General features: G+C 35.0%; 1 protein-coding gene across 8 annotated transcripts in view; it reads right to left on the reverse strand.

Moving 5' to 3' along the window:
• METTL15 (methyltransferase 15, mitochondrial 12S rRNA N4-cytidine) overlaps positions 1–27,188 on the reverse strand; it is a 259,172-nt gene that overhangs the window by 189,152 nt on the left and 42,832 nt on the right. The window lies entirely within an intron of this gene.

Raw genomic sequence — 27,188 nt, forward strand, 5'->3', positions numbered from 1 at the left:
ACACATGAAACCTGTTTCAAAGAACTTTGTGGTAATGGTTTCATAACTAAGTGCTGTTGCAATAAAAACACAGCTGACTGTGATCAATTGGGAGTCTTTTATTAAAATTTCTATTATAATGTTATTTGAACAATTCACAAAATACTCTTGCATGACATCCTACTGATATTTTATAAAATGTGAAGTTTACTGTACTGGCTAGCTAATCATCACTGGGAATCATCAATGCAAGTGAACTCATGGAAGTTTAGTCCAATTATAACCATTCACCCAGTTGTACACGTCAACTGATAAAAGTAGTCATGGAATCAGATTTTTAAACTGGTCTGTGTCATTTACTACCACTTCCTCCATACTTAATTGAGACTAATAAGTTGATTCAGATTTATTTATATTTGTCAGAATAAGAACTGGGGAATAGATATAAGGAGTTTGTAAACAAAGTTCAAAAAGAATTCAAATTAGAGCTTTTGGAAAATTCCTTGGGAATTATTTCATGGTCTCTTTCTCCATAAATAATATTTGATATTGACTTTAGGCATAATCCTATCTTTATCTACTATGATATTCTGTAGACTTTGTTTCTTTCTTCGGTTAATAAAAAATGAAGATACACAGGATGAAATGCCATTAAATTAAGCACACAAAAATCTCATTTGGTAGTTCAAGTTATCAGTGACTTTGCAGCAAGGTTTATAACCCCAAAATTCTAAATACCTGTTAAAGAAGGAAATGAAACTTGGAATTATGATTAAACATTAAATTTAAAATTTCTTGAGGGCTTCTGAGGGAAATAAAAATTCAACAATAAATTTACTGGCATACTAGTTCAGTCAATTTATACTATCACCTATATGCTACACTTTATTATACACTTAAGTGTGTTCTAGGAAATAAAAACAATAAAATAAGCTATATACCTAAATTATACATTGAATAAATGATGATACTTCATGAATGCAAACATTAAAAATAAGTTAAGATGAATGGGTTACTAAGAAACAAGTTAATATATTTTTATACTATCATTTATGCAAACAATCACAGTTTCCTTTGGGAAATAAATATTATTTTGCACTGAAAGAAGTTAGTGATGACATTTCCCAGTGTAAAAAAATAAGGTAACAGGGAAGAATCAATTATCCATCTATATGATATGATTAAATTGACTTTGGGTAAATTACAATAACAGCCATGCTCCAAAGGGCTAACAGGTACAGCTCAGCCAAGACTATACGGAATGCACCAAGGCTTTGAAACTAAGGAGCTTAATACAAACTCAAGTAAGTCCTAACATCAGTTTTGCTACTGATACTATGTATCACTTTTTGGTTTTTTTGTTTTGTTTAGTTTTATTTTTATTTGAGAGAGCACTCCAGTGTGTGCATGCGCTCTCATGGCAAGTGGGGGAGGGGCAGAGAGAGGAGAGAGAATTCTAAGCCAGCTCCAGGTCCCACAAGGGAACAAACACAGGGCTCCAACCCACAACACTGAGATCATGACCTGAGCCGAAATCAAGAGTGCCCCTATCTACACCTTTTTGAAAGACATTTCTGGGGAGCCTAGGTGGTGTAGTCGGTTGAGTTTCCAATTTCCACTCAGGTCATGATCACGCAGTTGGTGGGTTCAAGCCCCGCATCGGGCTCTGTGCTGACAGCTCAGAGCCTGGAACCTGCTTTGGATTCTGTGTCTCCCTCTGTCTCTGCCCCTCCCCTGCTCACAGTCTCTCTGCCTCTAGAAATAAACTTCAGAAAAAAATTAAAAAAAAAAAAGATTTCATATCTTTCTGTTTCTTCTGTACATCTATACAACATTATTTATTATGAATATTACAAACTAGTAAGCTAACATTTAGGCATGAGTCGAGTCAATTTTTTAATATCCGTTTGGTATCATTACATCAATTTTTAAATTCATAGTAAGTTAGTTCCAATAAGTGAATATCTGACTTTATATTTTTCATCCCTAAATAAATCCAAACAAAAGATCAAAGTTATTTAATAATTTTCACTGTTAAATATCACAAATTAAAATACCATATATGCCTCAGTTTAAAACTTTGTCAGAATATTAAAATATCTCTCCAATGATATATTTGAATTTATTTTCAAATAACATACGTAATTCATATTCTTTGATGAACCAAATGCCAGAAATAGGCTAAGTCAACTATGATATGTCTCAGAATATTTTCCCATTTAGAAAGTTAATTGGATAAAATTTTGTGAAATGGTATTCATTGTATTTTCAAATGCCATGAAAACTAGTGTAAGGAAAGGTAATGAATAAAATATTAATCTAATCTGGCATAGGCCGGGGTAGGGGGAAACCTAAAAAGAATGAATGGTAAAGAGAAAAGTACCCAAGAAAGTAATACTTGCATATCTAAATTACAAATGCAAATACTATAACACTAAAATTTAAGTTATAGTCTACAATTTTATGGAATCAAAAACATTTCTTTTCCATATATTTGATCACTTACCTGTGTGACATAAATCAAACCTCACGGTTTCTTATACATGAAAATACAGTAAAGCCATTCCCCCCCAGTAATCGGTTAACTTACAGTAGCAGTCAAGCACTTTTAAGTAGAGATTAGTCCAATTCTGCTGTCAATAAATTGGATAGGTATCCATATACATGAAGTGGTGAAAATATCACCTAAAGACCTTTCCAGATCAGAATATATACTTTTTTCTTCTCTATTATTATTTTCCAAATTAGAACACTTCAAACAATAAATAACAATGAAAAATAGATAATGGCTTCTACTTCCTCCTCCTAGTTTTTCCAATACAAACTTAAGTGCTTCTTTTTCATACCTTGTTTTATACATATGCAAACATAAATACATATTTTTATAAAGTTTATTTATTTTGAAAGAGAGAGCAAGAGAATGATTATAAGTGGGGGAGGGGCAGAGAGAGAGAGAGAGAGAGAGAGAGAAGGAGAGAGAATCCCAAGCAAGCTCTGTGATGTTAGTGCAGAGCCTGATTCAGGGCTCAATTTCACAACCATGAGATCATAATCTGAGCTGAAATCAAGAGTTGGACCCTCACCTGACTGAGCCACCCAGGTGCCCCAAACATAAATATATTTAAATACGCATATATAGCTTTTCACTACAAAAAAAATAACAGATTAAAATAAAATTATACAGTAAGTCTTGTATTACAACTATGAGGTAACTATGTTTTACTGACATGTAGAAAAAACCCAGCATTTATTGTGTGCTTCCTATGTATCAAGTACTATTCCACATGCTTTTCTTCAATCTTCATAATGACTCTGAGTTATATTTTATTAATATCCCCTACCTCCCCTACCAGTCCTACTTCATCCTTTCTAAAAGCTGCATGTGCAATCTTATAATTCTATTTAAGCATTTCCTGAATGATAAATTTTCAAACATTTTCAAAATCTCCAGCTACCTAACTGCATGTGCTCAAAGTTCAGCTAGGATTTATTTAGTCAAAGAGGGCCATAAGCAACGTCAAAGTTTACAAACCCACCTACTTTTGTGCAGAATCACCTCTAGATATGTGGAGAAATTTAGTTACTTTTATATTCATTAATTATTATTTTTAAAGAGCTAGTATACCCCATAGATTTCTGAAGCTTTCTATTATATACTTCTGAGAGGTTTCCAGTAAAGATTTACTTAAGGTTATTCAGTTTAAGCTCCTCAAGAATAGAGTTGTTTTTATATTTTTATGAGGTTTGTCTCCAAGTATAGGTACACAGTGTCACCCTGTGTACATCCCATCTGATTACTGGAATGAAGATATGTGATTGGTAAACTAATTTATTTCCAAAAATACATACTTAAAGATTAACCAATATGAGTACATCTTCAAAGGTTTTACCAGTCTATTCTATCCAAGGAATCTCCTTGCTTTTGACAAGTATACTATACATAGATTGATTAAGCTTACTTAACCACAGTATCCTCTTCCTAAAAGTTTTTAAAAATGCTGTATTACTATAGTGTAGGGTAAAATTAAGATGATAAAAGTACTAAAGATAAACAGCTACACTGCATTTAAAAATATTTTACATAGAGGAGTACCTGGGTGGCTCAGTCGGTTAAGCACCCAGCTCTTGATTTCGGCTCAGATCACAGTCTCACAGTTGGTCCTGGGATCAAGTCCCATGTCGGGCTCTGCATTGAGTGTGGAACCTGCTTAAGATTCTCTCCCTCTCTCTCCCTCTACCCCTCCCCTACTTCTGCACACTCTCTATCAAAATAAAAAAAACAGGGGCGCCTGGGTGGCGCAGTCGGTTAAAGCGTCCGACTTCAGCCAGGTCACCATCTCGCGGTCCGTGAGTTCGAGCCCAGCGTCGGGCTCTGGGCTGATGGCTCAGAGCCTGGAGCCTGTTTCCAATTCTGTGTCTCCCTCTCTCTCTGCCCCTCGCCCGTTCGTGCTCTGTCTCTCTCTGTCCCAAAAATAAATAAACGTTGAAAAAAAAAAAATTTAAAAAAAATAAAAAATAAAAAAAAAGTTTAAAAATATTTTACACAGAATTATTATCCCACTAAATATTCTCAAGCTTGTAGGATTTAAAGCTTTGTTCACACTTGTCATCTATGTCATTTTCATTCATAATATAGGTACTATATATTATTGTACATAGTGAAAAACTAGGCAAGTATGGTTATTTATAATTAACTATTATGAAACAAGATGTTTTCATCTCAAGGTATGAACCACTAAAACAATTTTTATTATAAATATAAAATCCAAATTCATAAAATTAGCCTTCCAAATAAATTAGTAAAAACACTGAAAAATTATATCAAGAAACGCAAATCTTAAGCATATAAACATTAAGAAATCATTTATTTTCTTGCTGAATGTAAAATATTTGATAATTATTGAAAATAATACAAATTTCTGTAATACAGGTTTCCTATATTTGCTATCCTTATAACATTATTTCTTTAACCCACTCCAATCAGGTTTTTCAATCCCTACTACTTTCCTGACACATCTCCTCACAAAATTTCCAATGACCTGTATCTAGACAAAACTCAGTTCTTATCTTACTTGACCACAGCATTTTATACAGTGGATGATTCATTCCTCAAATTACTGTCTTCCCTAGCCATGGCTTTAAATACCCTCTATAGCCTAACTTTTCATTTATTTTCTAGACCCGAACATCCAAATGTCATATTTGTCATTTCTACTTGGATTTCTACTATGCATCCTACACTTCACACAGCTAAAACAGAATACTTGATTCTACTACATTTTAAATACATACATATATGTGCATACATATATATATTTATGTTATATATAAATGTGCATTTTATATTTATTTATGTATTAATTATGTCTTCCCCAGTAACTCATAAACTCCACGAAAACATGAATGTTTTCTTGTTAACTGTTACATCCTCAGGGCTGTGAACAAACCTGTTTCAGCACCTGAAACATAGAGCTCTATAAATATGTATTAAGTGAATGAATAAATAACATACAGAATCGGAATAAACGATTCTTCACTTTGCTTTTGCCCCGGGCTTTAAAATAATACGCAAAACAGTTTTAAACCTAAAACCATCAGAGGGTAATAACTGATGAACTGTTTTATTTTTAAGTGAATTACATAACAATGGATTTCTTTTGTTTCATAGCAAAGTCAAGTTGATCCTAATCAATAATAATAAAAAAAAAATGATGATGATGACAATAGCTACTAACTGTTCAATGGCTACTATATGGGAGTCACACTTGAAACGGCTTTATACATAATTAATCCTAATTAACAATTTTAAAAGAAAGGTATTTTCATGTTCCCAAATGCAAATAATGATAGATATAGAAACTAAGACTCAAGGTTAAGCAACCGGTCCAAGTTCTTTTAAAGGGGGGGTTAGGATTTGAGCCCACCCAAATCAGTCTGACTCAAAACCCAATGTTTTTAAAATAAATGTTTTCATTTCTTCTTATTTTTAGTGTCTACTCATTTTCAACAGTATTCAACTTAACCAAAAGAACTATCAATCAATAGCTACAATGTGTAACACACCGTAGGACAGTAAACAAATATACAGATATAATCCCTAGTCCTATAAAGCTTATTATATACAACTTAAGGGACCACTGTAGATAGCTTTCAAATCAAAAAAATATTAAAATATATATATATATAAAGCAATTATTTTATATATATTTTTTAAAATGCAATTTTCTTCTTACCATACCCCTTCTGGCATTAAATGCATTAAGTGAAATGTGAATTAAGTAGGATTCATCATTACAAACTTCCAATATATCTCCTTTACCCAGGGATGACATATCAGGGCATTTTCAACAGTTTTTCTCCATCACACATTTGATGGAAGATGGCTTTCACAGGTGACACATACTGCTAGGAGCCTACTTACTCTGTAGGGAAGATAAGACTGGGTTTGATTCCTAACCAATACCCATCATTTACCATCTTTCCCCCATATGAACATATATGAGAATATTTGCAAAGTATTAGGTAACATTACTATAACAATAACCTGAATCGGCTATAATTTTAAAAATTTGCATTTGGTACTAATGACAATAAGAGAATGGTAGTTAAGAATTATAAACCCAGCACAATCCTAAGTACTTACATGTATCATCTTTAAATATTATTAGTAACAAATTACTTACAATTATGACTCATCAATGTGTCTCTACACATATGCTTGAGACCTTTATGTAACACAGTAGTTATTCATGCCTCTGGGCATGAATATTTTCTTTATTATTTATCTTGCCATTTGGCCATTTTTGAACTCCACAGGACAAACAGGAAAGAAAGGAAAATAAATTTATTATCAGTCAATGTTTTATCTCTGTAGCTATTATACTTGAGAGGAAAAAACCTAAACCTAGTAAAAAAAAAATATGGAAGATTTAGTGTATGTGTAAATTATTAATTAATTACTAATGCTTTTACTTCCTTTACCAACAATAAAAGGAAAAACTGGTAACACTCAATGGCAATTGTCATAACTCAATTTTCTTATTCAAGTCTTAGAGACCACCAGTAGAAGAAAAGGCCTAAAAAATGAAATAAAATACCAAAGAACTGGGGAAACTCGTGTTCAAATGTTATTCATTTTATTTGCATTGTTTATAAAAACCATCTTGTTCCTACCCCATTTTTCTAAGGCTAATAATTATTATGACTTGAAAGTATTCATGTCAATGATACTGAGTTTTTGTTCCAAACAGTAAAAAGATTAGCACCCCCAATTTTTTTAATGGCCACATTGAAAGTAAGACATAGAGACAGAAGATTAAATGTTCAACTTTACATATAGTTAGGGAATGTAAATTAAAATAGAAACAAAATACTCTTGACAAAAAAGTGTATTAACATCTGGCCTTGTAGGAGGGCGACACTGATAACACTGTTGGCAGACTATCACCTGGTAGGTGTTTCTGGAGGGCGATTAAGTAATATGTATCAACTACCATAAAATGGTCTATGTCAAGTAATTGATGCGAATGTAGTAATTACATAAGTGAGATACCAATTTTCCATACAAAATTGTGAATAATAGCAAAAACTAGAAACAAAGTGTATTTCTTTTTTTTAAGTTTATTTATTTATTTTGAGAGACAAAGAGCATAAGCAGGGGAGGGGCAGAGAGAGAGGGAGATCAAATCCCAAGCAGGCTGGGCACCATCAGCACAGAGCCTGATGCGGGGCTTGAACTCACGAACCAAGAGATCATGACCTGAGCCAAAATCAAGAGTCAGATGCTTAACCAATTGTGCCACCGAGGAACCCCAAAACAAACTGAATTCCTAACAACAATGACTGCTTAAATATTTGTGGTATATTTTTATAGCAGAATCCTATACAGTTAATATACTGTATTTATGTTTATTAATATGACAAATGTTAATGATAAATTGTTACTCAAAAATACTGGTATAAGAGCAGTGAATGTGTATATATGTATGGGTTTTCATACTCGCATAATCTTGAATAAGCAACCACACTGCCAGTAAATGTGGCTTAGTAGAACGGCTGGGCAGGCAAATAAATGATAACAGAAGCAAATTAGGCAGTCAAGCATCAAATCATTTCTACCTCTATGGAAAGGAAAAAAGCAAGTAACTTGGGTTCAGTATTTCTTCCAAGGAAGTGAAAAGCACTGAAAAGTCCCAAATCAGAGATGTGATAATATAGTAAAAATCACAGTCTTAAATTATAGTAAGGTCCTAAGTTCTAGTCCCATATACATACAATGAACTCAAAAAGGGTTGTTCAACTTTGTTTTAAATCCATCTGTCCATCCATCCACCCAAAGCAATTTAAGCTACAACCTCTCTTTAGACTTTCACATTAAATGTTCCTTCTAAGGCCTAAACACTCTAGGATATCTAAATTCCAAAAGATTCTATCACTTTTACCACATCAGATGAGGAACAGATGCCAAGAAAAGCATGAAAATTCATAAATCCAGTGAAGAAAGCATACAATTTCAAATGCCTTCCTAACTCCTCTGATCATGTGAGTAGTTTAATTTTGCAGTTCCCAGAGTTCGGTGTTCTAACTTTTACTCTTTCTTACCTAACCTTTATAATCCAAATGTTGTGCCTCCATTGCCATATTTCACATTAAATACAACTTTCTTGTGCACAGAAAATATTTTAGTTGGAGTCGTCACACAACCTGAAACACTTGAGACACTCGTCTCAAATAAAACATCTGCTTTGCCACCAAATGTTTCAAATTTGAAGACATTTGTTTCAATCATCTTTGTAGAAATTAGCATTTCTCTTGATTTGAGGCCAAATACTTACAAAAAATTACTATATATTTTTTATGGAGCGATCTATTCCCTAGTAGAAATCTGAACAAAATTCATTTATTTTACTACTGCAAAAAAAGTTTACATAAAATATTTTCAAACTTTTAAATATTTTCTTCCAGACTCTGTGAAACTTTTCATTTCTAAAAAGACTTACCAAATATCTCAACTAATGTAAAGTTTAAAAAATAACTACAATGTGAATCATTGAACTTTTCTCCTAGTGTGTCCAGCTAAGAATTATTACATTTATAAATTTATCAAACCTTATCAAACTCATAACTTCTTAATTTTACAAATATTATTTAAAAACTTAAGATACCCTTTTGATGCCCTTTATGAAGCTATTCTACCTTGACAAAAACAGTAGGTAACATTTATTGAGTATATTATGTGCCAGGAGTTTTTCTAAGTTGGTGTTTTATACGAATACTTTATTTTTCACAAAAACCTTACACAGCACCATAATAACTCGATCTTACATGTAAAAATAATCTCACAGAGTTAAAGTCAATGGTTCAAGGTCACACTGGTAATAACTGGCAACACAAGCCAGGTCCACTGGATTACAAAGACCACACTTCCTAAGATTGGATATCTTAGTGTAAAAGAATACTGGATGATAATAATAATAGCAAATACTTATTTAAAGCTGATTAGGTACCAGGCAGTGTTCTAAACATTTTCCAACATCAACTAACTTAACCCTTGTTATACCCCTATCCTAACTTTATAGATGAGGAAATTTATGCACAGAAGAGAATAATTTGCCCAAGAACACAAATAGTACTTTGCAAGATCAGAATTCCGACTCAGACATCCTGGCTCCCAAATGAGGCTCTTAATACTATATTACAAAAAAAAAGATATTTAAATTTTTTGCTACACACAAAAAAGTGTGAATAGTATGATTCCAATTCTATAAGAAAAGAACAATCCTTCAAACACAAAGAGTTTGGAAAGATATATGCCAAGGGTATTAACAGTGATCACCCCTAATAACAGGGATATTTTTGGTCTCCTTCAAACTTATCTGTGTTTTCTTAAGTTTCTAAATTTAATATATACTTATTCTAAAATGTCATTAATATTAACCCAGTTAATAGTTATAGCTTTATGACTAGTGTAATTATCAAAATAAGATTTCACAAATCTAGTAACTTAAAACAAGTGTTTTTTTTTAATTTTTTTTTTAATGACTATTTATGTTTGAGAGACAGAGAGAGACAGAGTGTGAGCAGGGGAGGGGCAGAGAGAGAGGGAGACACAGAATCTGAAGCAGGCTCCAGGCTCTGTGCTGTCAGCACAAAGCCCAACATAGGGCTCGAACCCACAAACTGTGAGATCATTACCTGAGTGAAGTCGGAAGTTTAACCAACTGAGCCACCCAGGCACCACAAAACAAGTTTTAATGTTAAAAAATGTTCACATTAAAGAAACCAACAAAAAAAGTTTTGAAATGAAGAGAGAAATTAATTGCTATGATTCTACAGTAATTTTGATATATCACCTTTCAGATCTACAAACCTACATCAAAGTTTTAATGGCTGTATAGTATTCTTCTATATCATTTGCCTTTACTTTCTAAATTTATTTTTAAACAATGTACATTATATTTTTTAAAAAATCACTTATAACTGAACCAAAAATACCTAGAAATAAACTTAACCAAAGAGGTAAAACACCTGTACTGTGAAAACTATAAAACACTGATAAAAGAAATTGAAGGTGACACAAACAAATGGAAAGATATTCCATGCTCATGGATGGGAAAAATTAATATTGTTCAAATGTCCATATTACCCAAAGCAATATACTTTGTTCAATGAAATCTCTGTCAAATCCAAACAGCTTTTATACAAAACTAGAAAAAATAATGCTAAAATTTGTAGGAGCCACAGAAAACCCCAAAAGCCAAAGCAATTCTGGGAAAGGACACAGCTGGAGGTATCATAATACCAGATTTCAAGATATACTACAAATCTGTAGTGATCAAAATAGTATGGTACTGGCAGAAAAATAGACACACATATCGATGGAACAAAATAGAGAACCCAGAAATGAACTCACAATTAATCTATGACAAACGAGGCAAGAATATACAATAGGGGAAAGACACCTTCTTCAATAAATGATGCTAGGAAAACTGGGTAGCTACATGTAAAAGAATGAAATTGGACCATTTGCTAACACTGTACACAAAAGTACACTTAAAATGGATTAAAGACCTAAATGTGAGACCTGAAACCATAAAAATCCTAGAAGAGACCACAGGCAATAATTTCTCTGACATTGGCCACTGCAAAATTTTTCTAGATAGGTCTCCTGAGGCAAAGGAAATAAAAGCAAAATTAATCTATTTGACTACATCAAAATAAAAAGCTTTGGCACAGCAAAGGAAACCATCAAAAAACAAAACAAAAGAAAATGACAACCTATTGAATGAGAGAGGTGTTTGCAAATGATATACCTGATAGAGGATTAGTATCTTAAATATAGTAAGTTAACTTATAAAACTCAACACCAAAAACAAAACAAACAAAAACAGTACAATTAAAAACTGGACAGAGGACCTGAATAGACATTTTTTCAAAGAAGACATATAGATGACAGATACAAAAGTTGCTCAACATCTCCAGTCATAAGGGGAATGCAAACCAAAACCATAATGAGACATCACCTTATATCACTTTAGAATGGCTAGTATCAAAATGACTAGAAATAACAAGTGCTGGCAAGGATATAGAAAAAAAGGAATGCTTGTGCACTGTTGGTGAAAACGTAAATGGACGCTCATCCAAAAACTGAAAATTATTTCTATTTTCATATGGTATTTCTCCATATGATCCAATAATTCCACTATTGAAAACGAAAACAAAAAGACTAATTTGAAAAGACATATGCACCCCTGTTTGCTGCAGCATTTACAATAGCCAAGATATGGAAATAACCTAAGTATCCATCAATAGACAAATGGTTAAGGAAAACGTGCTATCTATATATAATGAATACTATGTAGCCATAAAAAAGGATGAGACTGTGCTGCATTTGAGACAATGTGAATGGACCTAGAGGGGATTGTGCTCAGTGAAATAAGTCTGGCTGAGAAAAACAAATACCCTATGATTCCACTCATAAGTGAAATCTAAAACAAAACAAAACAAAAACAAATGAATAAACAAACAAAAAGCAGAATCAAAACTATAAATTCAGAGAACAAACTGATGGCTTCTGGTAGGGGGAAGGGAGGTATAGGTAAAGGGAATTGGGAGATACAGGCTTCCGGTTATGGAATGAATAAATCATGGGGATAAATGGCACAGCATAAGGAATATAGTCAATGATAGTGTAATGGCAATGTAATAGGACAGATGGTAGCTACACTTGTGGTGAGCACAGCATGATTTATAAACCTGTCAAATCACTATGCTGTACAGCTGAAACTAATGTAACATTGTGTATCAACTATACTCAAATAACTAATAATAATGTATATTAGAGACGAATGAAAATAGGAAAAGCCCTCATAAATGTTTTAAATCTGAAGCTTTCAAAGATTTGGAGAGCCAAGATAAGAAACATCTGGAGAATCTTTCCTCCATGAAAATTTCAAAACACATAAAATGACACCCAGATTGGACGTAAAGCTTGAACATTAATACCTCTAATCCAATCCTTTGAATTAACCCTCAGATGTCACTCTCAAACCTGCTCTCTTCTCTCCACTGTAACAGTGATTTCTTTAGTTATGTTGTCAGAATCATTCACCTAGATTACAGTAACATTTTTATTAATTCTACCATTTATTCTCTTTCCCCATTTTGATCTGACCGCCACTTTGCCTTCTGAAATATCTTCTTAATAAAATCTAAGCATATCACTCCCTTGTTTAAAAAACCCCAGGGATTTCCTGTTGCCTACAGGTTAAAAATCCAAAGACTATAGTTGTTCTTGAGGAAAGGGGTTGGGAATGGAACAGTGTGGGTGTTTGTTAAAGGGAACTTAAGCTATATCTATTAATGTTTTATTTCTTTTAAAAATTAACTAAAAGATATTATGACAAGGAGTTAACTTAGAGAGATGGGAATATGGGAGTTGATTGTACTACACATTGTGTTTTTCTATATTTAAAAATTTCTCTTTAAAAGAAGCATCACTTAGATTACTGATTCTTTTTTTTTTAAATGTAATGTCTACTTTTGAGAGAGAGAGAGAGAGAGAAAGAATGTAAGCAGGAGAGGGGCAGAGAGAAAAAGACACAGAATCCGAAACAGGCTCCAGGCTCTGAGGGGCCAGCACAGAGCCCAGTGCGGACTCAAACTCACGAACCGGGAGATCATGACCCGAGCTGAAGTTGGACGTTTAACTGACTGAGCCACCCAGGTGCCGCTAGATTACTGATTCTAAAAAACCAAATGAAAAGGCACCTGGGTGGCTCAGTTGGCTGAGCGACCGACTCTTGATTTCGGGTCAGGTCATGACCCCAGGGTCATGGGATCAAGTTCTACATTGAGATTCCATCTCTCCCCCTCTGCCCTCTCCTTGTGCACTCTCTCCCTCTCTAAAAAGAAAAAATAAATTTAAAAACCAAGTGAAAGCAAAGAGATTATCCTTAATTATCCTACCACATAACCTATCAAAATTTATACTTATTTTTATACCATTTTTCATTTCTCAATTATAATGGTAATCACTTGCATTTAGTATCCATACCTGTCTGCAGTTCTACACTGGACTGTGAGTTTCCCCAAGGGTGGGTGAGGCTGAGGGTGCCATGTTTTGTTTTTTTCTTTTAGACATCCATGCCTACATATAGAAGTGCTCAATAAACAAGTGACAAATGGAAAGAGGGCTGGAAACAGGATAAGAAGGAAAGAAGGGAAAGAATAAAAATCGTCAGTATAAGAATCTTTCCCCAAATATAGGAAAAGTATTGAATTTAAAATTTAAATTGGGGTGCCTGAGTGGCTCAGTCAGTTAAGCGTCTGACTTCAGCTCAGGTCATGTTCTCCCAGTTCATGAGTTCAAGCCCCACATCAGGCTCTCCACTCTCAGTGCAGAGCCCACTTTGGATCATCTGTCTCCTTCACTCTCCGCTTCTCCCCTGCTTATTCTCTCTCTCTCTCTCTCTTTCTCTCTCCCTGTCAAAAACAAATAAACAGGACGCCTGTGCATCTCAGTCCATTAAGCATCTGATTCTTGATTTCAGCTTAGGTCACGATCTCATGGTTTGTGAGTTTTTTGATTTTGAGCCCCACATCGGGCTCTGCACTGGCAGTGTGGAAGCTGCTTGGGCTTCTCTCTCCACCCCCCTCCTGCCCCTCCCCTGCTCTAATTTGTTCTCTCTCTCAAAATAAATAAACTTAAAAAAATAGATGAACATTTAAAAATAAATAAAAATTTAAAAAGTTTCCATTATTACCTTCTTCTCACTTTAATTCTAAAAAATGGATTGGCACATTACAATCTTATAGAACATAAGTAGTTTTCACACATGGATTTTAACAAGTTTTTCTTCATGTTTCTCAAAGACTAAAACAAGAATATATAATTATTTAAAAATTAACTTACGCTGGATAAAAGAAAATCTAAGTAGCAGATCACTGTGATAAGATATTGAAATACCATCTGAGAAAACTTGTAGGGTTCTGTCATTACAGTCTAAATTTGACTTTTTAGTATCTAGCACCAAAAATCTTTCCATGGAGGTAAATACCCCAGCGTGGGCTTCCTTGGTAACAAGTACCCTCTATCTCCTCATAAATAAGCTGCAGGGACCACATCACCCCCCGCTTCTGCTCTCATTCCCCGGCAATAAGTGATCTAGATTCAGGCAGTTCAATGGTTCCACCCGGGATTTTGAATCCTGAAGGAGTGATACTAAGTAAGAATCGGGGATAGTTAAAATTATACATGTGAGGATAAGAGCCCGGGTGTGGCGAAAGTGTTGAGAATTTCGCAGCAGCAACAGGACTGAGAATGACAGATTCCCAACCTAGACTATTCAGTGGCATGATGCTGGTTATGTTTGCACTGCTCAGCTTCCCTTGATTTCTGCCCATTTTCTGAACCTGGTTCCCCAGTGCTTTTGCTGACTGTGAGAACTATTCAGTTTACTTCAATGAATTCCTCTTCCACTCCTGCCTTGATAACTAGCCATATCCATTCATTGGCAATAAGCAAAGATCTCTCAAAGTTCCTGGAAGCCCCATTATTTAATAACTGTGTCTTTCAATAGCAAAACTTGTTAATTCAGGGGGAAAAAAAAAGAAACAAACACTATCAAAAGGTTAAGTCAGAACCCACAGGGTATAGAGAGAGCAGATGAAATACATAATCATTTTGTTCACACAGTTTTTAAATGCTTGTTTTAGTTTTAGACCAGGAAAGAAAGATATAATAGTGACACAGTGTGTGTGTGTATGTCTGTGAGTGTGCGTGTGCACATGCATGTGTAATAAAGTCAGTATCAAAATAAAGTACTAAGGAAATACAGTGATTTCATTTTGGCAATGAATAATCCCTAAGGGTGACTTATGTTTATATTTAAAGAGCTCAAGGGGTGCCTGGGTGGCTCAGTTAGTCGGGCGTCCGACTTCAGCTCAAGTCATGATCTCACAGTCCGTGAGTTCGAGCCCTGCGTCGGGCTCTGTGCTGATGGCTCAGAGCCTGGAGCCTGCTTCAGATTCTGTGTCTTCCTCTTTCTCTGCCCCTCCCCTGCTCATGCTCTGTCTCTGCCTCAAAAATGAATGATAAAAAAAAAAAATTAAAAAAAAGAAGAGTTCAAACTGTGAAATTTTGTTTGCATTTTCTTCAGACTTTACCAATTGCCTCTAAAATTCATATTTAATTTTTAAAAATAAATTTAAGCCCACCAGGAAAAAAGGGGGGGGTCTTGATTCTTAAAATGAAAAACAACAAAAGAAATTAAAAGAGCCTCTTCCAAAAAGATACAAATTATAATTTGGAAAATACATTACCAGTATAACTCTTTCTAATAAAAGAGAAGATATATTAGTTGTGGCAAGTTTTCAAATTGGACAAAGAAAAGGCTTCCAATGAAATGCACATTGAAGAATTAACAACAGTTCACTAAATTTTAGTTAAAGATAATGAAGTTCCCAAGGAACAAGCCATTTTGGGTAAGGTAATTCTAGGGGAAAATTATATAAATAAAATTATTCCACCTAAGTCATTAAGGGTGAGGAAACGTGTTTGTGTTTATTATGTATATGATGATTGTGTGATATATATAGTTCTATAAGAAAAAGGATCCTATTAAAATTAGATAACCAAGTAACAGCATGTGGACGAGTTATGACAGGAAAAAATCTGGAACAGATTTCAAATGACAGCAAAAGCAGTGCTGCTGTAGAAAGAAGTTCTGGCAAAAGGTCCAGAAAGATGGGCACATGGGAAGGCGGCCATGAAGCCTGACAGAACTCTGGGAATACAATAATAATATTTAAAATTTATGCCATACTTTTTTTCTTCAAGCATTTTACACACAACTAATTAATCATCAAAACACCCACATGAATATTTCTCTCTTCATTATCACACCCAAGAATGATGAGTGACTTCTTCTGGACTGCATAGTACAAATCATACTTAAAATTGTTTCTCTTTTACACTGAACTTTTCTGTAATATTTGTTGCTCCAAATAAAAATAATTTAATTGTTGCTTCTGGTGTTTTCAACAGATTCTACTGCTCCAATTAAATCCAAAATTAGACCGCTTGTTTCTGATAGATCTTCAAGAATGGCATAAGGATTTATTCAAAGAATGGCTACACCATGGTTGCTGAAGCTCAAATTCAATCTGTATAGAATATATTAAAGTTCAGAATAGGTACTGGAGAAATAGAAAATTAAAAATTTCTAGAAAGTCTGAAGAAACACACTTGGATAATTTTTGTGGGCTTTGTAACATTACTGAATGATGATTTCCCAAGGATCTACTAATCACCAAATCTAATGACCTTTTCTAAAATGCTCTTAATCCTGTGATATAGCTATCATTCTCGTGTCTTTGGCCTTCTATAACAACATAATTTATTCACTAACTGCTATTTCTTATTACTGTTGCCTCTAAAATGAATGAACTCTTCAAGAATTCATTGAAACTGGGCTTCAGAGTCAGATCACCTGAGTTTGTATTCAAACCCTGCCACTTACTAGCTATGTGAAGTAAGGCAACCTTTCTGTGTGTCCATTGTTTAATATATAAAAAGGAGATGTGGATAATAATTTTACCTATTTTATAGGGGCTTGTGAGAAATATATAAGAAAATATATGTCAAATAGATGTATAATGCATGGCAGAAAAGAAACGAACAAATGTTAGCCATGGAGGTATTTATTATTATTATATTATTATTATTATCATCCTCTTCTTTATTTGTAATATTGTCTGATCTTACAGCTTCAATGATTCCTGCTTTGTGAATGACCTTCAAAACTAAATCTTGTCGATATAACCTTTTTCTGGAACTCTAATTCTCATTTTCAATTACCTGCTGAATATCTCCATTACAATGCCCTGACAATAAGCACAAATTCAACAGACCCCAAACCGAACTCATTACTACGCCAAAATTATTACTCTTTCGTTCCTTTTTCTTGATGTAGAAGAATTCCAAATACAAGTCATATTTTCTATCCTATTTCACTACTATACCACCTTATGTCACAACCTAGACAATCATTTTACTATTACACATAAAATGAGGCCCAATTCATTGTCTCCAATTTGATAGTATATAATTTGTCTTCTTATGTTTCCCTACCTTGGCTAAAGGTATTATCCTTAAAAAGGTATTTTGCTTAAATAAAAAACTAAAAACATGGTATGTTATTACTTATTCTAACATCCCCTGTGACTCTACAGCCCATTTGTACATCAGCTGTTTCAATTTCCTATCTTTCTTATATTTCCTATCTTTCTAGCATTTACATATTGTAATACTTAATATTTACTATGATTTACTTCTTTAAATTTCTCTGAACTGCAATTGGTATATTACATTGATTTGCTTTATTGTGCATATTTGGCTATATATTCAGGATTATAAGAGATGCTACAAAATATTTATTATAAAAAGGGGATGTTACCTCTGATAGGATTTATTTATTTCTTTATTTTTGTTTATTTTTTGAGACACAGAGAGAGAGAGAGACAGAGCATGAGCGGGGAAGTGGCAGAGAGAGAGAGGGAGACACAGAACCTGAAGCAGGCTCCAGGCTCTGAGCTGTTAGCCCAGAGCCTGATGTGGGGCTTGAACCCACAAACCATGAGATGGCTGGTGCCACCCAGGCACGCAGGTCTGATAGGATTTAGAATCACTGTACTAAATGAAGAGCTACATCATGAAGTTCTATTGTCTTGCTAGGTTTATTAAAGGGATGAATGTTTTGCTATTGGGTTTACTTATTTTAGTATTATGGCCACTTGGTATGTACTATATATGAATAATAGGTAAATTTGATCATTACCAGTACAATACTATTTCACAAATGTCTTCATCATACCAGTATGTAATTATTGCAAAATCTCACTAAGCATATTGATTTCATATGTATAAATTCTATGACAGAATTAAGTATACCAACTCCAATATAAAAAATAAAAAGTTTTGGGGCGCCTGGGTGGCGCAGTCGGTTAAGCGTCCGACTTCAGCCAGGTCACGATCTCGCGCTCCGTGAGTTCGAGCCCCGCGTCAGGCTCTGGGCTGATGGCTCAGAGCCTGGAGCCTGTTTCCGATTCTGTGTCTCCCTCTCACTCTGCCCCTCCTCCGTTCATGCTCTGTCTCTCTCTGTCCCAAAAATAAATAAACGTTGAAAAAAAAAATTAAAAAAATAAAAAGTTTTCAAAAAGTAACAACAAGGGTGGCCTGGGTGGCTCAGTCAATTAAGCGTCCGACTCTTGGTTTCAATTGGGTCATGACCTCACGGTTCGTGAGTTGGAGCCCTGTGCTGGGCTCTGCGCTGACAGCGCGAAGCCTGCTTCGGATCCTCCCTCTCCCTTTCTCTCTGTCCCTCTCCCGCTTGCTCTCTCTTTCTCAAAATAAATAAACTTAAAAAAAAACAAAAACTAACAATGATTTTCTAAGAAGCCAGGGCCACACTAGATCAGTACATAACTATGTACTTGTATTTATAAAGGATATCCAGGAAACCATTCTTTTTTTTTTTTTTCTTTTTTTTTTTTTTTTATTTTTTTTTTTTCAACGTTTATTTTTGGGACAGAGAGAGACAGAGCATGAACGTGGGAGGGGCAGAGAGAGAGGGAGACACAGAATCGGAAGCAGGCTCCAGGCTCTGAGCCATCAGCCCAGAGCCCGACGCGGGGCTCGAACTCACGGACCGTGAGATCTTGACCTGGCTGAAGTTGGACGCTTAACCGACTGCGCCACCCAGGTGCCCCTCCAGGAAACCATTCTTAAACAGATTAAATTGTACAAAAAATCCTAAATCTGACACATAAGCCAGGTCATTAATTTTAGAATCCTATTATCTAACAAGCAATTTTTAAAATAGTCTATTAACTTGTTATGAAGAGAAAGATGCCATCCTTTTCTCTTTGACCACTTCCCAACAACAAGAATTAACTAGTACACCTGTTATGAAATAAGAAAATGAGGGTTTATAATTTCAGGAGTAAGAATTATCATTTCTCTTGTATCTATTGCAGATTAAATAAACATGTTTTTCAGACATAATTTAAAGTAACTGTTTTTGCAGAATTTTGATGTCAAGGATATTTTCTGTTCTTTTATTGTGTTTGAAGCCCATTTTCTTCTCAGTGGAGCCATCAGAGTCATATGTCTAACACTACCAGGGAATAAAATAATTGCCCATACTATCATTTGTAAGTTTTAAGTAGATACACTTAATTTTATAAGATAAGAGGGGAAACAAATTTGTCCACAGGCAAGTTTGACAGCTCGTAAATATTATATTTTGGAGTTTTCTTCATTTAAGAAAGTGACCTTACACAAATGTTTTTTTGGTTGTTTTATTCCCTCCCCATTCCCAGAGAATGAAGCACTGGTAATTGTTAACACTTCAAAAAAAGAATTAGAGTGGCTTAAAACATCTACAAAGTGATGACATAAATGTTTATGGGCAAAGATATTTACCTATTTGAAAAGGTTATTTTTAAAGGCTTTAAAGATTCTATTGCAATAAATATCCATGGTCAGGAAGAGTTATGGTATTTTGAACTAAAGATACACTTTCCTAATACACTGAGATGTGTTAATGTTAAAGTTTCAAGCATATGAAATGCATTTATGACATGAATAGAAAGATGAATTTCTAACCATTCTATCTATTTGAAAGATACAAAATGTTCCCAAGTTATATATGCCCTAATATAAATTCCAGGTCTTCATCTCTTCCTTCTTGTCTAACTGGGTACCTTATCACGAGCATGTCTCCTAACAAGTACAAGGGATAAAAAAGATTTTCTCTGAGGTCCCTTCCAAATCTAATTTCCTACCCTATGGTACACTTTAGACCCTAAAGAGCAAGAGTAATAACACACTAGATACACATGGGAACATACAAATTTTTCCAAGCAGAATAGCATTCATAGAGGAAATTTATACATATACCTACACAGCCTTCAGCTTTAGGCATATCAGTTTCTAGTAATTCACATTTATCACAAAAATGAAGCCCATGCTTCCCGATCTACTTTCTGATATAATCCTAAGAACTTTTTAGTAACAACCTTTAAAATAATAATTGTTAATACTAGCAAGTGTTCATTTAGTGTTTATCACACATTAGTTAAAGATCACTACCAAGTATGTATCACATTAATACAGTCCTCTGAGGTTTATTGTCTTCATTAAACTGAAGGACACAGGCACAGAAAGAAGTCAGGATTTGAACTCAGGCAGTCTTTCTCCAAGTCCCATCCTCATAACCTCTTCTCTGTATTGTCCTTTCTTCTTTGTCCTTTACTCAAATCTTCAGCTCCTAGATTTATTATGGTCTCACCACCCCCTCCATCTCACTCTTGCTAAGAGGGTCTATGGGCTATTCATTCAAACACAACCGCTCCAGAAACCTGGCAAGGGAGGGAATGAAAAGACAAAGTAAATTCTAATAAAAGTTAAAGAGAGAAGGACACATTACTCAGACTGTAAAGTAGCAAGAGCTATGCTTTTTGACAGATCGAGAATTGGCTCTAAAGGAAATTTTATTGGAATAAATGTAGCATTTTCTAAGGTTGATTACTCTGCACTCTGCAGGACAATATATTTAGGTTAATACTGGAGACAGTAACATTTTAGAGGTGGGAGACATTTAAATCATCTATTTCAATCTCTGTCTCTTCCCCCCTTTCTCCTTCCCCAAAAAGAAGAGGCTGAAACATTAAGTGAACATTAAAAAAGTTGGGTGACTTTTCTCAAGCCCTAATAAGCTGTGGCAAAACCAGATAAAGAACCGATGTTGAATTCTTATTGGAAAGCAATACATTCTACAAATCCTTAATACTGGAGAATTACCAAATACAGTGCAGTAATAAGGCACAGAAAGACCTCAGCAAAATAATCAGAAGGGAAGGAACTGGGACTGGCTTTCCCTACAAATTGCTGCATTAGCACTGCAGATAACTTGAGATCCACCCTACCCTTACACTGCTTTTGTAATTCTTTTTCCCTGTGTTCTCAATTCTGATCCTGCCAGAATAAATGCCATTAGGAGAGCTTCTTTCTATCTTTTGTGGCTTCTTAATTTTCAGCAACCTTAATACGGCTTTCCCTTCCACAAAGGACAGGATGAAATTTGCTTCATCTCAAATTCACTGGCAACCAACAAATTCACTTAAGTCATATGCTACAACCATCCCAGATTGAGACAGACACATATTCAAATACACAGATTAGAATGAAGTTCCTTTAAGAGAGAGAAAGACTGTGTATGTAACTGTAAGTTAAGGGCAGCAGCATTTTTGAATATATATACTACATATCAAGCATAACTGGCAGTGTGCACATTATCTCATAAAATGAGCACAACATCCCTATGAAATAGCTGTTATTAACGTATTTTATACACAATACTATTAAAGCTTAAAGAAAAAACTTTGTCCAAAGTAACACAATATTAAATCACAGACTTCAGATCAGAAACCTTATTCACCTATTTAATATCAAAAACTATATACTTCATATACATTGATGCAATAAGCTGCTACCTGTCTACTTCATTCTATTAAAATTAATCCTAGAACCAGAAGGAAACCTGGAGCTTAGTTTCTTGTACAAAATAAATAAAATAAACAAAGCCAAGGATATAAAGTAACTCACGTAAGATTACATAACAAGTTAGTTAACTGCAGGACAGAAACTACAAACTGTTCACATTTATGTTGAACTTACTACCCTGTACATAGGTGCTCTTACTATCCAATTTTTTTAAATGAAAAAACTGAAGCAAAGGGAAGGTTTAAGTGGCTTGTGTAAAATCATAAAGCAACCAACAAGAGGAGCAGAGATTTGTCCTCAGACAGTCTGGCTCCACAGCCTGTGTTTTTAACTGCTGTGCTAGAATGTGCCATTCAATTGCAAGTTGGATCTCCTAATTCCTTTTCAGCTCCCTTTACTGCAGACTAAATAAACAAAAATTCCTACCTGAAATTAAGATAAACTTTGCACTTATGAGTTATGGATAAAAGAATTAATAATAGAAACATCAGATAAGAACCCTAGTTTGAAAATTCAAACAACTCCATTATTTCAACTCATAATAGATATTTATATTAAAAGGCAAATGAGTCAATTTATGGAGATTAACCGAGGCTCAAATTTTAAACTATAACTTTTCCCAGCACAACTAATTTCTGCACTTAGCTCATGCTTCCAACTCTACCACATGGATGTTTGTTAAACGAGCTTAACGATTAGAGTCTGTGTCCAGAATCATTCTAAATTGGGACCTTAATTGTTTCTGTTTCATGAGTCAGTGGGTGTAATATTTTATCTGTTGGATTTTCTAAATGCCAGTTCCATCATGTTCTGAGCACACTCTTTTGCCCACTCAGTAGCCTGGGTCACCAAGACAAAATTTTGAGATAACAGGAAAATGAAGTTTTCTAATTCTTTAATTATTACAACAGACCAACCAACCAACAGACTAATATTTTCCTGGGCTCAGATCTCTCTCCCTCTCTGTCTCTCTCCCTCCACCTCCTTCCACCTCCCCCCATCCCTTCTCCATGTAGCCAAGCCCAATTGTATAAATCACACATTAGAATATTTCTTTTAAAAGATTATTTTTCAAAATTAAAAAACATCACTAAAGGCTATGAAGGTTTCATAACCTTTTTCCTTTTTGCTCTCTGTGAACTGTCAAACTATAAAAAGAATGTGATGGGACCACCATTTGGCTACACTGTTTATATATTTACAGTATATAAACAAATCTCTTTCATCAAAACTGACTGGAAAGAAAATTTTTTGTATCCTGAGTCCCACTTCCTTCCCTATCATCCATTTGGAAATGAGAAATGAATCAAGAAAGCTAAGGTTACAAGATGACTGTAGAGAGCAGCTTAGGCATAATGCTAATGAACCAGAAAGGAACAAGCAGGGTGGTGCAGCAAAAAAACACACACAGGCTCTGAGGCCATGTAAAACTAATTCTATCACTTCCCCACTCTGTGATGTTGGGCTACTCATTTCACTTCTCTAAACCCAAATCCACTTATCTAGAATGTGCATAAAGTAACAGGTGTGGCCTAGAGGATAGAAGGAAAATGTAAAAGTGTCAAGAAATAAAAGCAGAAATACAGATATACTAACCAATGTTACATAGTATGAATAAAGCAAACATTCATGCCAGGGGTTAACCCTCTCTAGACAAATAACTACAACTGATTATTGAATTTCAGGTCCAAATCTGAAATCTAAAGGAAGAGGATGGGACCAATGATAGCTGGGGTAAAAATTAGAAATTAAAGATACGTTTTCAGGGGAAAACTTAGAAAATATGGGTCTTAAAGAACAGCCATCAGGGCACCTGGGTGGCTCAGTCGGTTAAGTGTCCAACTTCAGCTCATGTCATGATCTCACAGTTCATGGGTTCCCACCCCACATAGGGCTCTGTGCTGACAGCTCAGAGCCTGGAGCCTGCTTCAGATTCTGTGTCTCCCTCTCTCTCTCTGCCCCTCCCCTGCTCACACTCTGTCTCTCTCTCTCTCTCTCTCTCTCAAAACAAAATAAAGGATAAACATAAAAAAGTAAAATAAAAAAATTAAGTGGTTTGGGAAAAAAAAGAATAGTCATAAATCTACTTACAATTCTAAATGTTGTTGAACAAACACAGAGTGAATTTTATAAGACACAGAAGGAGGGGCAAATGGGCTAACTGGCTAAATGTTGAGAAAATACAGAGTTGGTATGATCCACAGTCTTAAAGAGGAAACAGGGAAGTTAAGAGACAATTATAAACCATGTAATAAATGCCATACTGGAAGAAAAGAAAAAAAAAATAGCGTAATAAACAGTGCCTAAGTGTCATCACGAAAGAAAACAAGGGACAGAAGCATGTGCAGAGTAACAAAGACCTAAAAGAGCATCACAGGTCTGATCAGAGTGGCAAGTAGGGCAAGTGGCAGAAGAGGAGGCTGAAGAGGTAGAATGGGTCTAGCGGTAAAGGAACCTGTACATTTGCCAGGAATTTATAGATGATTAAACTGAAAAGTGATATGATCACAGGTAACATTAGATCCATTTAACGGCAGAGTGGAAGATGTATTCAAGGTAAATGACCTATTATGATGTTCTTGAGTCATCCTCGTAAGAGATGAAAAGGTGGTGATATAGTGTTTTAAAGTGGGTGAGATATTAAGCAAAAGAATACCTACTGGGTTTTGAATTCAATCACCAACCCAAACAAGTAGATTATATAGTACAATCTTGAAAGCTATAAGTTTGTTTTTAATTCAGGTCCAAATACTTGCTTTGAACATCAGGTCCAAATATTTGTCATGTGGAAACAAACAATCCCTTCCAATGAAAAGCTTTCATCCACAAAAAGCACATCTCAAACAGGGAAATCTTTTTTATTACCTATTTTTTTTATCACTGTTCTTCTGTCTGAACAGATGGGAAATTCCTCCTCTTAATCCAACTGAGGGCAGAAACTTCAAATGGTAAGAACCTTCTGGCATGGGTTTACAAAGAGTGCTTAAATCTATTCCAACAACATAGTGTGGGAGTATTTCAGCACAGGTTGGAGGAGCTTTGGGTTTATCATTACCTCCTGAGAATGCCTTTGATAAATAAAGCTTTATAAGAAAAGTAAGGCTAAAGCCTCAACTCTCTTGAATAGACAGGAATTATTCTCTTCTGTTTTTAATGTTCTAACCCTCATGGGCAGGATTCCTAAACTGCTGATCACCAGAAGTTAGAACAACATATCCCACCCTTTAGAATGAAATTATATAAACGTTAGGGGGTTTTGTTTAGGTTTTTGTTTTTTCCTCACGGGGCATGTATGTATGTGTAAGGGGAGAATCTTTCATTTTTTTAAAATCATCTACACTTCGAATTCAGTACAGATATTCCCAATGCATCTTCCCAACTCAATATCCTCACCTTTTCTTTTTCCATCTCACTGTCTCCTCCTTCTCCATGTCCAAAATGCTAGGTATTTGTTTGTGTGTTTGCTTGTGGAAGAGGTGTTAGTGAGAAGATACTGGTCAAATTCTTTGTTCCCGTAATCTCTCTCACACAAATCCACCTCAGTACCAAGGCCGAAATAGAAATAGTAAGAAAGAACAGGGAAATAAGCAGTAACAGGGAAAAGGCAAAAGAACCAGTAACAATGAAGCAGGAGCCAAGCTGAAGAAAGATCAGTATATACTGACATAGTAAAATTACTGAATTGGAAGGTATCTTAAAAATATTCCAGTCTAACTACTTTGTTGACAATCTGACACAAAGGAGAACTGGAGTACATAGGAGGGCATGGAAAGAAGAGCCTTTCAACCCTAATCTGGCTAGGAGTTGAAGACTGCCTGCCCAAGAGATGCATCCTGCACAGTAATAGGCCAGAAGTTTGTATATCTGAAATTTAAAGAGGCTACATTTACCTTAGATGTGTAAGGACTATAAAAATATCAGATACTACTCAACTTATTTTTTCTAAATTCTTCAGTTAACTCGGTGAGCACTTTCCAACTGCAGGGATGTTTTCTTGTCTGGGAATTTTAGGTATTGACTCTCAATTTGAAAAACACAAATGCATTTTAAATGCACTTTAAGCACTGTTTTGGTACAGTGCTGTGTGTGTGTGTGTGTGTGTGTGTGTGTGTGTAACTCCTTCTTGTAGTTAAAATAATTTTTCTATTGGAAGCAGATGAACCCTGAATAGTCATTTACCAGTTTGTTTAGGGTAATCCATCAGAAATAGTATAATGAAATAAAAGAGATAGCCCAACTCTCCTGTCATCTTTAAGCCACCCTTAACTACTACTTGCCTGGCCCCAAAATATCATATATTTTAAGCTGGGATAATATCTTTTAATAATTACCTAATCCAAATCCATTATTTTATCTATTTAGGTACAGTGGCCTAGAAGGGAAGGTGACTGGCAAAGTCACACAGAGCTAGGACCAGAACCCAGGTCTCCTGATTTCTAGTCTAGAAAATACAAGCTGCAAAAATGGCCCCGGGGTGGTATGTCCGCTACCCAGCTAGGCTTGCTAGACTAGAACAGATTGTGTGGTTTCAACTCCTGCCCCCAAACTCCCCCCACACACACTTCGGCTACACCCATATTCCAGTACTTTTTGGCACTTTATTATTGTCATTGTCATATGTACCAAGAACTGTTAAATGCTTTATGAACAATGTATAATTTAATCATCAGAAAATCCTATGACATAGGTTCTTCAAAGTAGAAAAGGCTAAAACATAATATCAGAAAACAGGCTGAAGCCAAAAAGATGTGGTGGTAATAAAAGCATCAAGCTTCTTGAAATAAATTCAAGTGTTTAGGCTAACTACATAGCTTGATAGGAAAAATGAAGTGTATTATTCCCTTGCTCAAGAGCTATCCTACTCTGGCAATAAAATTGCTAAACAACCTGGCACCAGTCCACATTTCTAATCCCATTTCCTACACCCTTAATGCAGTATTATACTTCTCAGGGTCCCCTTTATATGCTATGAATGCAGTAACTTATGACTTAATGGGTTTTTCCTCACTGAGATCATAGGATGCTTAAAAGCATGAATATGTAAACTCCATGATGGCCACTACCATTTTAGAAACATACTTCAAACTCAAGAGTACTTGCTAGCAGGCATAATGATCACAAGCATAGCTACAAGTACCACAGG

This window comes from Herpailurus yagouaroundi, unplaced genomic scaffold (genome assembly GCF_014898765.1).
Source record: "Herpailurus yagouaroundi ecotype Mexico unplaced genomic scaffold, PumYag 187, whole genome shotgun sequence".
NCBI classification, from domain to species: domain Eukaryota; kingdom Metazoa; phylum Chordata; class Mammalia; order Carnivora; family Felidae; genus Herpailurus; species Herpailurus yagouaroundi.